This window comes from Hyperolius riggenbachi, chromosome 9 (assembly GCF_040937935.1).
Source record: "Hyperolius riggenbachi isolate aHypRig1 chromosome 9, aHypRig1.pri, whole genome shotgun sequence".
Lineage (NCBI taxonomy): Eukaryota > Metazoa > Chordata > Amphibia > Anura > Hyperoliidae > Hyperolius > Hyperolius riggenbachi.
The window spans coordinates 113,620,000-113,632,692 of NC_090654.1; the positions used below are offsets into that span (position 1 = coordinate 113,620,000).

General features: G+C 48.4%; 1 protein-coding gene across 1 annotated transcript in view; it reads left to right on the forward strand.

Moving 5' to 3' along the window:
* Nucleotides 1-5,514: 5,514 nt before the first annotated feature.
* INO80 (INO80 complex ATPase subunit) overlaps nucleotides 5,515-12,693 on the forward strand; it is a 155,504-nt gene continuing 148,325 nt past the window's right edge. Inside the window, exon 1 of the mRNA XM_068253371.1 lies at nucleotides 5,515-5,895. The gene's annotated coding sequence lies outside the window, so the exon portion shown is untranslated. The remainder of the gene's footprint in view (nucleotides 5,896-12,693) is intronic.

Here is a 12,693-nt window from a genome sequence, read left to right on the forward strand (position 1 = left end):
AGTCAGCGGCTGAAAGGTCTCTTCGCTGGGGTCAATACTGAATGAGGAGTTCAGTGCTGAGCCCACAATTCTGGCAGCACCCTGGGTGACTGCTAGTACAGGCACATCATTGTCATTACAATAATCAACATTCTTCACATCATTGACACCTGCATTAATGACATTGGCCTCAATTCACTAAGCTTATCTCCTGTCTTTAATAACTCTTCTAGAGTTGTTACCATGGTGATAAGGCATGTAGTATTCAGGAAACATTTTACCTCAGGCAAACCTAAAGTTAACTCTTCTGTCTTTAAGTGAACTCTTTAATCCTTAAAATAACTCCAGAGTTAAAGACAGGCTGTTCATTAACTGCGTGTGAAAATAACTACAGAGGTAACTTAACTATAGAAGAGGTAAATTAACTACAGAAGAGGTAACGTAAGGAATGAAGAGTTAAGATAACTCTCTTACTAGTGGAGGTAAGTTTTCTCTTGCCTTATTATCTCCAGCAAGATCTTAGTTAATTGAGGCCATAGTCTATGATATCTGCAGATCCTCATACACACCTTCTTTAAAGAGACACTGTAACATCAAAAAGATCCCCTGGGGGGTACTCACCTCGGGTGGGGGAAGCCTCGGGATCCTAATCAGGCTTCACACGCCGTCCTCTGTCCCACGGGGGTCTCGCTGCAGCCCTCCGAACAGCCGCCGACAGACCCGACTGTGAATTCAGTAATTACCTTTGCAGGCTCCAGCGGGGGCGCTGGATCTCAGCTCTACTGCGCAGGCGCCGGAGACTTGCGCCTGCGCAGTAGAGCAGACCCGACGGCAATCAGGTATTTCCGCCTACTTCGGAGCCGACAGCCGCCAGAGCGCCTGCGCAGGAGGCGGGAAGGTAAATATTTACTTCGCCGCTGTACGGACGGCTGCAGCGAGACCCCCGAGGGACGGAGGACGGCGTGGGAAGCCTCATTAGGATCCTGAGGGTTCCCCCACCCGAGGTGAGTACCCCCCAGGGGACGTTTTGATGTTCCAGATTCTCTTTAACAGACATTCATCTGCAGATCAGATCCACCAGGATGGATCTTCAGATCTGCAGATGATTGTCAGATATGCAGACGAATGTCTGTTATGCTGGGCATACACGGGTCCATCTGATCGACTCCCGCCGCGTCCCCGCACGTGCGCCCGGATCGATTCCCACTCGTCCCCGTTGACGCTTCTTATCTTCCGCTTGATTCACCGCTATTTACCAGACACACAATTGGAGAACCTCACTCCCAAACAGTTCTCTGCTGCTTTATAAAGCCTGCAGGCTGCTTATAAGCCAATGAAAAGTGCACACATAATACACCTAGCTTGCAGTGATAATCAAGCAAAAGCTGAGCAAGTCAGCCAATTAGTAGGAGAGGGCTTCAGTTGCATATAGACAATGGCTATATGACCAGCAGGGGGCACCAGCTCTCCAATTGTGTGTCTGGTAAGTTTTAGAGCAGTAGGAGACAGGCCTTGGAGGTGGCAGCTCCGAGGTCTTGGCTGCGCTCACATATGGTGTTAGATGCTGGTTCTGGGGCCCTGGGCAGTGAGAGTTCCCGGGGCCCCAGGCTGGCTCATGCACCATTGTTTTTAATTATTGTAGTATCCCATGCAGTTTAGTTAGGAGGGGGGCAGATGAGAGGGAATATCCTGCACGCTGGTGCCCCCTGCTGGTCATATAGCCATTGTCTATATGCAACTGAAGCCCTCTCCTACTAATTGGCTGACTTGCTCAGCTTTTGCTTGATTATCACTGCAAGCTAGGTGTATTATGTGTGCACTTTTCATTGGCTTATAAGCAGCCTGCAGGCTTTATAAAGCAGCAGAGAACTGTTTGGGAGTGAGGTTCTCCAATTGTGTGTCTGGTAAGTTTTAGAGCAGTAGGAGACAGGCCTTGGAGGTGGCAGCTCCGAGGTCTTGGCTGCGCTCACATATGGTGTTAGATGCTGGTTCTGGGGCCCCGGGCAGTGAGAGTTCCCGGGGCCCCAGGCTGGCTCATGCACCATTGTTTTTAATTATTGTAGTATCCCATGCAGTTTAGTTAGGAGGGGGGCAGATGAGAGGGAATATCCTGCACGCTGGTGCCCCCTGCTGGTCATATAGCCATTGTCTATATGCAACTGAAGCCCTCTCCTACTAATTGGCTGACTTGCTCAGCTTTTGCTTGATTATCACTGCAAGCTAGGTGTATTATGTGTGCACTTTTCATTGGCTTATAAGCAGCCTGCAGGCTTTATAAAGCAGCAGAGAACTGTTTGGGAGTGAGGTTCTCCAATTGTGTGTCTGGTAAGTTTTAGAGCAGTAGGAGACAGGCCTTGGAGGTGGCAGCTCCGAGGTCTTGGCTGCGCTCACATATGGTGTTAGATGCTGGTTCTGGGGCCCCGGGCAGTGAGAGTTCCCGGGGCCCCAGGCTGGCTCATGCACCATTGTTTTTAATTATTGTAGTATCCCATGCAGTTTAGTTAGGAGGGGGGCAGATGAGAGGGAATATCCTGCACGCTGGTGCCCCCTGCTGGTCATATAGCCATTGTCTATATGCAACTGAAGCCCTCTCCTACTAATTGGCTGACTTGCTCAGCTTTTGCTTGATTATCACTGCAAGCTAGGTGTATTATGTGTGCACTTTTCATTGGCTTATAAGCAGCCTGCAGGCTTTATAAAGCAGCAGAGAACTGTTTGGGAGTGAGGTTCTCCAATTGTGTGTCTGGTAAGTTTTAGAGCAGTAGGAGACAGGCCTTGGAGGTGGCAGTTCCGAGGTCTTGGCTGTGCTCACATATGGCGTTAGATGCTGGTTCTGGGGCCCCGGGCAGTGAGAGTTCCCGGGGCCCCAGGCTGGCTCATGCACCATTGTTTTTAATTACAGTAGTATCCCATGCAGTTTAGTTAGGAGGGGGGCTGATTCACCGCTATTGTCCGCCTGCGGGGATCGAGCGCGGAATCGATCCCCGCGGTGATTGGACACGTCGGATATTATCAATCGAGCCTTCAGGCTCGATTGATAAGCCTCCCTTGACGCCGTGTATGCCCAGCATTAAACAAGGTGTGTATGAGGATCTGCAGATATCATAGACTATGAATGCATTTTGCAGGAACAGATCTTTTGCAGGAACAGATCTTTTGCAGATACTGATCTGTTGAATGTGTACAGCATTTGTGTCCAGCATCCTGCAAAGGTTTTTATCTGATGGGGAGTTCAGCTCTATAGAATAGACTGTGTAGAGTATGCTCTCATACTACATGGAATGGGGTAAATTACATGGAATTGGTCTGTGATCTTGCCTTTTCCAAAGACTTTTATCTCAAGTGTGTATGTAGCCTAAGCCTGTGAGAATTACCGCTATTAACTTAAAGTGGACCCAAATTAAAAATACAAGATTTCAGAAATAAAATCTATTTTCTAAATTATAATAATAAATAGCAGCCTTTTTTCAGCTGCATGATGACAAATATAAAATATTTTACATTTATTGGAGGAACCCCTCCCTTCCTTTCAAATTGCCGGGATTTTTCCGGCAAACTGGTGGAGTAGATGGTGTCTGGCAATGGAGGTATTGCTAATGGCTGCCCCCAGTATAATCCTAGGTATGAAAAGAGAAGGGTGAAAAGCATGCACTGAAATGCTCATAGGTTTGAAGGAGTGTTTATTTATCTTTGTATGTGTTAGAGTGGTGCAACTAAATATTTTTAATAAAAAAAATGTTTGGTTTGGGTCAGCTTTAAAGTGATCCTTAAGTCAAAAACAAAAAATGAGTTTTACTCACCTGGGGCTTCCAATAGCCCCCTGCAGCTGTCCGGTGCCCTCGCCGTGTCCCTCTGATCCTCCTGTCCCCGCCGGTAGCCACTTCCGGTTTCGGCGACAGCCGCCGACATGCTGGGAACGCGAGTGATTCTTTGCGTTCCCAGCCACAATATCGCCGTCTATGCTCCTGAAGCATATAGCATGAAGCATATAGCAGCATAGAGGGCGCTATTGTGGCTGGGAACGTGAAGAATCACTCGCGTTCCCAGCCTGTCGGCTGCTGTCGCCGAAACCGGAAGTGGCTGCCGGCGGGGACAGGAGGATCTGATGGACACGGCGAAGGCACCGGACAGCTGCAGGGGGCTATTGGAAGCCCCAGGTGAGTAAAACTCATTTTTTGTTTTTGCCTTAAAGTGAATGGGAACCGCATTTAAAAAAATTAGATACCCAAGGAGAGGGAAGACTCTGGGTCCTATAGAGCCTTCCAGCTCCTCTCCTGGTCCCGTTGTTCCGGTGCTGGCTCGTCCGGTAGCAGTATTTGACTAAATTAGTCAAATGCTGCTTTACCCGGCCGAAAGAGGAATCAACCCGAGTCCTCCTGAAGAAGGGCGGCCCTGTACTGTGCCTGCGCAAGCACGCTCTCTTGCACGCTCACGCCTGTGCAGCATGGAGCCGCACGTCTTTGGGAGGACACGGCTCCCGAAGACTTCCAAACACCCTTTCAGCGTGGGATTGAAATGGGGGGGAGCCAGCACAGGATAGAGAGCACTGAAAGAGGAGACGGAAGGCTCTATACAACCCAGAGCCCTGTCCTCTCCTTAGGTAAGTATTTGCTTCATTTTTTTTTAAATGCGGTTTCCATTCACTTTAAGAATCACTTTAAAGGGACAATTAAGTCAAACAAAAAAAAAATGAGTTTTACTCACCTAGGGCTTCCAATAGCCCCCTGCAGCTGTCCAGTACCCTCGCCGTCTCCCTCCGATCCTCCTAGCCCCGCCGGCAGCCACTTCCTGCTTCGGTGACAGGAGCTGACAGGCTGGGGACGCGAGTGATTCTTCGCATTCCCAGACACATTCGCACCCTCTATGCTGCTATATGGTATATGCTATAGCAGCATAGATGGCGCTATTGTGGCCAGGAACGCGAAGAATCACTTGCGTCCCCAGCCTGTCAGCTCCTGTCACCGAAACAGGAAGTGGCTGCTGGCGGGGCCAGGAGGATCAGAGGGAGACGGCGAGGGCACCGGACAGCTGCAGGGGGCTATTGGAAGCCCCAGGTGAGTAAAACTCATTTTTTTTGTTTGACTTAAGCGTCCCTTTAAGTACCCTTTTAGTTTTCTTTTACAAACCACTTGAGGATTTCTTTAATACAGTTTAATCTCTTTTAAGTAGGTTAATGTATAAATATTGATACAGATCTGTACACCATGTTAAAAAAAAAAGGAATGTCAGACAAGGCTTGCGATTATATTCCACAAGATGTACAGTTGTTTTTTCTCTTTATTGTCAAGCTGTCCATCCTTCTTGAACAGCATACAATGAATATAGGTCAGTCGTACGTGCCGCGTGCAGGACGCAGCCGGGAGCGCGCACGCACGCAACAGGGCCTAATAAAAGCACTTCTGGTCGCACGCCGTACTGGCGTCACATGCCCTAGATTGTTCACCTTGACAGCCTACGTCACTTCCCCACGAAGTCTCACGACGATAGCCCGAGATTTCCTTGTTCACCATAGTGACGTCAGTTCAGCCGTTCAGCCATCTCCTCCGCACAGAACAGGCTCGCTCAATCGAGATGCCTAGCTAGTCGATAAACGTCACCCGAAAACCAGGGGAAAACTGCCACAAGTGGCAAAAATACAACCGCGGCGGTGTTTGTAATGGGGCAGCCTACTCACGAGAAGGGCCAGTCGTTCTTATTATAGCAGTCGGGTCTCTGGAAGGGGAGAGGAGAAGCGATGCGACTCGATTACTTTGGCCTGGGTAATGGCGCCGCTCCCCCCCGCCATGGCTCCCTGTCTCTCTGCTCGCTCAGTGAGAGAGAGTGGCCGCTGCCTGCAGGAGCTAACCAGGCCGGGCTCGCTCCGAGCCAGCCAAGACATCCAGCGGCCCGAACAGGCGCCGGGGGAGGAGAGCTGAGGTGAGGCCTTAGGGGGAGCGGGAGGAGCCGAGCCGGCTTCTCATGCCAGGAAATGGAGCAGCTGCCACACAGCGCGCTCGCTGCGTCACACAGGCCGGAACAGGCGGCGGGGACTCGTTGTGGAAGGACGGTGCTGCCCGCACTGTGCGCACCGAGGCCGGGGAGGGGGGCCGGTGGGCGGAGAGGCCGGGGAGGGGATTCATTCAAGGCCTTTTTTATATTTGTTTTATTTCATTTATACATACATGTTTTTATACTAATGTAACTTTTGTGAAAAATGTCCACTCATCAACTATTCCGATAAAGAAACTTGTGTAGTTTGTGATGACTCTACTGAGTGACTTCTTATATTTTACCCTCTTTATGTCTAATGTATATATGTATCTATTATGTTATATTATGACTTTTTTAACTCCTAAAAGCTTAGCTGTTATCAATGTATTTGGAACTGACACATTTTCTACAGTTAATGAATCAATATTTCTAAGACTATATAAACACTTGCAGTTTTTGGCTGGGTTCACACTGGCCTGGAATGGATCAGTAGACCTGTGAATGGATCCTACGTAAAGCAATGTGCGCATTGGTTCATTTGTAAAAGACCTCTCGGATGAGTGTAATGCAAGATTGTGCGGCTCATGATAATAGCGGAAAGTGTTCTCCCCAGAATTTTTTCCCAGCCGGGTGGCATGAAAAAGTAGCTGGGTGGGTTGCAAGGGGGAAATGCAGGGCTGTTGCAACTCTGCTTACAGCACAGAGGAGGAGAGCCAAGGACAGCTGGGTGGAGCACCCGGCTAAAAGAGCACGGGGAGAATACTGTCGGATATGAATGCCAAGGGACTCAATGGAAGCCTATGAGAACAGAAAGCAACGGTTAAGACTGAAGATCCGCCAGAAGCACAGTGCTCCCCATTGGATTGCAACAGACCTATAGGAAACCTTTCTTTCCAGGGAGGGCTCGTCTTAGATCACTGAGTGGTGGTTCAGTGAGAATCCTCTCTGGATAGGAGGATTTCCATTGATCAGCTGCAGTTCAGTAAGGAGGTTCATGCTCCTGGTGGGGCTCTGATCTGTATACCAGTGCTTTTCCTCTGCAGTGGGCCCGTGAGACTGTGGAACTGAATGTGACCGCGGCAGATGAACTGGAGGGGTGGTATTCGTGAACTGACTGGATGCACAACAGAAGTTAATGCGAATGACATGCACGGACATGTGATGGAACATTGCATGTCGTGAGCAAATCTGCAGTGAGCGTGCTTTTGTGCATCTGTACAAGTTTAGTTTGTGTATGCACCTTTAGATGTGTAAGTAATGCAATTGTCCATTTACCAAGCTTACAATCTAATCTGACCAAACCACAGTCCAAGTACACATGGTAATCGGTTCTCGTCTGGTCATGGCTGCTTTGGGTGAGAATCTAGGCTACTAACTTTATTTTTTTTATACAGTATATACATTTTAAGGCTCCAAATCTCCAATGGTTGGGCAGTGAGTGGGGGGTGCTAAGGGGAACGAGGAGGTGCTGGGTGGATGGGGAGAGAGTGGTTACTGAGGGAGGTGTGCTGGCTGTGGAGAGAGAGAGATTGCTGAGGGGGGTGGATGGGGAGAGAAGTAACGTGGCATGGGGGGAAAGAGCGGTTACTGAGGGTGCTGGGGTAGTGAGAGAGAGGTTACTGGGGGGGGGGGGGGGGAATGGGGAGACAGGTTACTGAGGGAGAGAGGGGTTATTGGTGGAGCTTTGGGGGTTCAGAGTGCTGCATGTTGTAGGGCAGTGAGGGGAGAGAGTAATTTACTCCTCCAATATTTCTGCTTGTTTGGGGCTAGGCTCAATCCTGTAGCATCATCTCGGGGGGGGGGGGGGGGGGGCAGTAGCTTTGCAGCTGTTTCAGTCCCTCTTCAAATAAGAATATTGTGGAGCTCGGAGCAAAGGCTGGCCCTGTGTGTTTACCTCACCAAGAGATCCGTAGTGGTGGATAATCTTGGTTAAGCACATTGTTCTCTTTACCCCTCTCACTGGAAGCTGCTTCATTGTGTGCAGCACCGTCATCACTCCTCACCCCCTCCATAGCAAGTGTCATCTACATAGGAATAGTATTGTATGACAAGAGGATAGGAATGTGGCAAGAGGGATGGTGTAAGGTGAGAAGAGTTCAGGTCCAAACACTGAGCCATGTGGAGCACCAGTAGTGGAAGATTTACACTCAAATAACATTTAAAAGGATCGTTTGCATAAACATGTGGACAAAGTGAAGACAGTGTTTCCTATACCAGTAGAGTGCAGGGTCTGGAGTGGACCAGCTGTGTCAAAAACAGATGAAAGAACAAAGTGAGAAAAGTTGCTTCGTGACTTGGGTGTGAGATCATTGGTCACCTTGTTATCCTTGAATGGCTTGTAAACTAGGGGCTAAAGAAGTTTAGAAGCCTATGGAAAAATATAAATGTAATGGTGGGAAGGGGTCTCAAGGATTTTCTAAGTAATGTAAGAAAAATGGGGGGAGGGGATTAAGAGGGATGACAGAGTGGCTTATTGGGTGGGCCAGGGTGATCTGACACTGGGTCTTTCAGCAACGCATTGGGATGGCTCTACTTACATTAGTTTATAGGTAGAGATTACCCCTAATTGGTCCAAATAGCTGAAAACACTAAAGCATGTGTACCGCCATGTTACGGAATGGAATAGATGGATGTTAGATTCAACAATTAGGGTTAAGAAATTAGAGTTGGGTATCAGAAAGTGGTGTACATTGGGTAAGGTAGTTAGGGGTAAATATCAAGAAGGGGTGTTTGTTAGGGCTAGATATTAGGAAGGGGTTTAAGTGGAAGTGTAACTTTGTTTGGAAAGGAGAGGTGAATTAGTTGGGGAGAGCCGAATGACAGGAAAAGTCTTAAAGGGAATGTCCAAGCAAAATAAAAAAATGAGTTTCACTTACCTGGGGCTTCTGCCAGCCCCATGCAGCCATCCTGTGCCCTCGCAGCCACTCACTGCTGCTCCGGTCCCCCGCAGGCAGCTTGCCGACCTCGGAGGTCGGCAGGACGCATTGCGTACATTTTTACGCATTCCCGCTAGTGCAGGAACATTAACACATACATTTTTAAGCGTTACTGGTTCAATGCGTACATTTTTACGCATTGAACCAGTAATGCGTAAAAATGTATGTGTTAATGTTCCTGCAGTAGCGGGAATGCGTAAAAATGTACGCAATGCGTCCTGCCGACCTCCGAGGTCGGCAAGCTGCCAGCGGGGGACTGGAGCAGCAGTGAGTGACTACGAGGGCACAGGATGGCTGCATGGGGCTGACAGAAGCCCCAGGTAAGTGAAACTCATTTTTTTATTTTGCTTGGACATTCCCTTTAAACATGCATATGAAAGAGACCATCAGAAAGGTACTTGGAGAATACAGCCCTATACTGATATTCTGTTGGTCTCAGCCAGCTTCCAAATAAAGCAGTGCCAGAATCAGCAGAGCTGTGGAGTCGGAGTCGTGGAGTCGGGCAATTTTGGGTGCCTGGAGTCGGGAAGAAATGCACCGACTCCTAATGAATTTGTAACTAATTAAAATAGAAAATATGATAAAATGTTCTATTTCTCAGATAATAGTCATTAAAAATAATGTATATATACAGTATATATACAGTAATAGCTGTGCTTAGTCCACAAAAATGAAATAAACCAATCAAAATTAGTTACTTGTGCTGCTTCAATAAAGCAGTCACCGTATTTTTAAGGTCAGATATACACATCTGATTGTGACTGTATATATGATGTGTACACAGGAATCTGTTATATATACTAAATAACATCTATGCTGTAAGAATAAAGCCTGATGTGTAGCTATGTCTCTAATAGAGATGGTCAATGAGATGCAAATAATTCTGCATTGATGCTGATTTATGCAAATGTATGCACCCCCTTTGCTGATGAAATCAAATAATTTGATATGTTAAAATTTGGTTTGGTGACTACAAATTAAAGGGTACCTGAGACGGATAAAAAGTAAAGTTGTATACATACCTGGGGCTTCCTCCAGCCCCCTTCAGGCTAATCAGTCCCTCGCTGTCCTCCACCACCCGGATCTTCTGCTATGAGTCCTGGTAATTCAGCCAGTCAGCGCTGTCCGGCCGCATGCCGCTCCCACAGCCAGGAACATTCTGCACCTGCGCAATAGTGTGTGCATGTGCACTACGCCCGACTGGCTCAAGTACCTGGACTCATAGCAGAAGATCCAGGTGGTGGAGGAGGACAACGAGGGACTGATTATCCTGAAGGCGGCTGGAGGAAGCCCCAGGTATGTATAAAACTTTAATTTCATCTGTCTCAGGTTTACTTTGTTACACAGTAGTACTATGCTCTACATATGCACTCCCCACAGAGCTGCAGAGAATCCACTGAGAATGCTGTGCACATGGAACACAGGTGTTGTCTGTTTACAATCTCCTCATTCCCCTGCAGAGTACCTGCACATCATTCTTACATGTACCCACACTTACATTGCCTAGGGCCTGATAGATGTTCTTTGTTCCGGCCTGTACCTTTTTACAAGTACTCTTACCAAGGACTAGTTTTAGTCTAAAGGGAATAAATATAGTAGTCTACATATCCTTCTCACTTCAGTTGTCTTGTAAAATTCCTAAGCGTTGGCAGTTAAGAGATGAATTTCATGTTACATACTTTTAATCAACAAAATTGTAATATGCAAATTAGAGGAGTCGGAGTCGGTGGAATCCTAAACTGAGGAGTCGGAGTCGGTGGACTTTTGGACCGACTCCACAGCCCTGAGAATCAGATGTATACATCTCTGGACCATGGATCTGTATGTTTTTGGCATATGGGAGGAAACCTGTTGAATTTTATTGGTCCAGTTTCAATCTGCATTAGAGTTGCAACAAAATTAGCATCTTATTGTTCCTCGCGAGTGATAAAGTGATGCGAGGGGCAGACCTCTGTAGAGTGTTGGAGCAGTGGGTTGGACAGTATCTAGACGAGATCACAGATGTATGGTGGATGGATTTGTATGCCATGCTGAGCAGTTTAAATTTAATTCTGCGGGGAATGTAGCCAGTGAAGGTAATTGTGAAGTGGGGCAGCTGCATTCATAACAGATTGCAGGGGTTGGGGTGTAGTCTCAGGAATCCAGAAAGCAGGGCATTGCAGTAGCCCAGATGAGAGATGATTACATTATGCAGCAGGAGTTTAGTAATTAGGTTGGGGAAAATTTTGGTGATATTGCAGAGATGGAAGTGGCATAAGGCCCGGTTCACACTTGCGGTGGCCCTCCGGAATCGCCGTGCCGGAGCCGCACCGCCTGCAGAACGGACGGAACGGACGCACGGCATAGCAATTAAAGCCTATGCGTCCGTTCACATGGGTCCGTTCTGCAGAACCGGAGCCGGACCGGATACGGGCCGGATCCGGACTCCGGCCTCCGTTCCAACATGCGCTATTTTTTCATCCGGCCCCTCCGGCAGCCGTATCCGGGGCGGAGCCGGACTGCACCATCTGGCCAATACAAACAAATGGGAACCGGAGGCCGCACAACACACTGGCTGAGAAATCCGGATGTTCTACCCCACTTCCTATGCGGATTTTTGCGGCGATATTGGCTGGGGACACATGGGCAAGCATTTTGGAGTGGAGCAGCACGAGCTGGAGGTGTTGGCAGGATGTTGGCAGCATGTCGGAGGTGGAGGTGAGTGCTAAACAGCAGAGGGCCTGATTCCACAGGTCCCCCTTCTGCTGACCTCCCTGACCCCAACATTTTTTTTTTTTTTTACGTTAACTTTGCCAAACGGATCCGGATCGCATCCTGATTACCACCTGATGCAACCTGACCGGATCCGGATCGGATCCGGATCAGAACCGTACGGTTCCGATCCGGATCCGGTCAGGTCATCCGGTCCGTTTGGCAAACAACCGCTAATGTGAACCGGGCCTAACTTGGAGACTTTATGGATGTGGGGATGAAGCAGAATGCTGAGTCAAGGTTGAGACCCAGACAGCAGGTTTGTGGAACAGGGTGGGTGGACATGTTATCAATAGTAATGGAGACATCAGTGAGAGGACTGGATGAACGGGGTGGGAAGATCATAAGTTCAGTCTTTTTCAAGGTTGAGTTTCAAAAATCTGTCAGACATCCTGGTGGAGATGGACAGACATGTGGAGATTTTATCCAAAGTGCTTGGGGTGAGATCAGGGGTGTAAAGGTAGATTTGGGTGTAGTCTACGTAGAGGTAGTAGTTGAGACCAAGTGAGGAGCCCTGGCGAACTCCTACAGAGAGTTGGGAGGAAACCGCATTCATTAAAGGAGGTCTAGGATTGGTCAGATAGGAAGGAGAACTAGGTCACGGTGGAGTCACGGATACCAATAGAGTGCAGGATTTGAAGGAGCGAAGCAGGTCATCTGGGCGCACGGAGGTACGTAGCTCCAGATGTTGCACGGAAATGGCTTCAATGCTATAGTCCGCACCATGTGTAAGGGTAATTCAGGGTTCCGGCGCTAGTCCGAATGACTTCTCCCTCTGAGTCGTTACGGCGCGGAGGGGGAATAGTATTTAACACTGCCCTGTGACTCAGCGGCAGCAGGATGAGCCATCATTCGGCTTGCGACTGTCCGGGTGGCTTATTAGTACATATGCTGAAGGAGAGGTTGATCAACTGTGTCAAAAGGAGAATAGATCGAGAAGGATGGTGTGGTTGTGGTTTGATTTGGCCCGGGCTGATGAGTCTGAGCAAGTTTTGGGTACCTGGAGTCAGTGATTTCATAAACTGAGGAGTTGGGAGTCCAAAGTCCTGTATTTGGC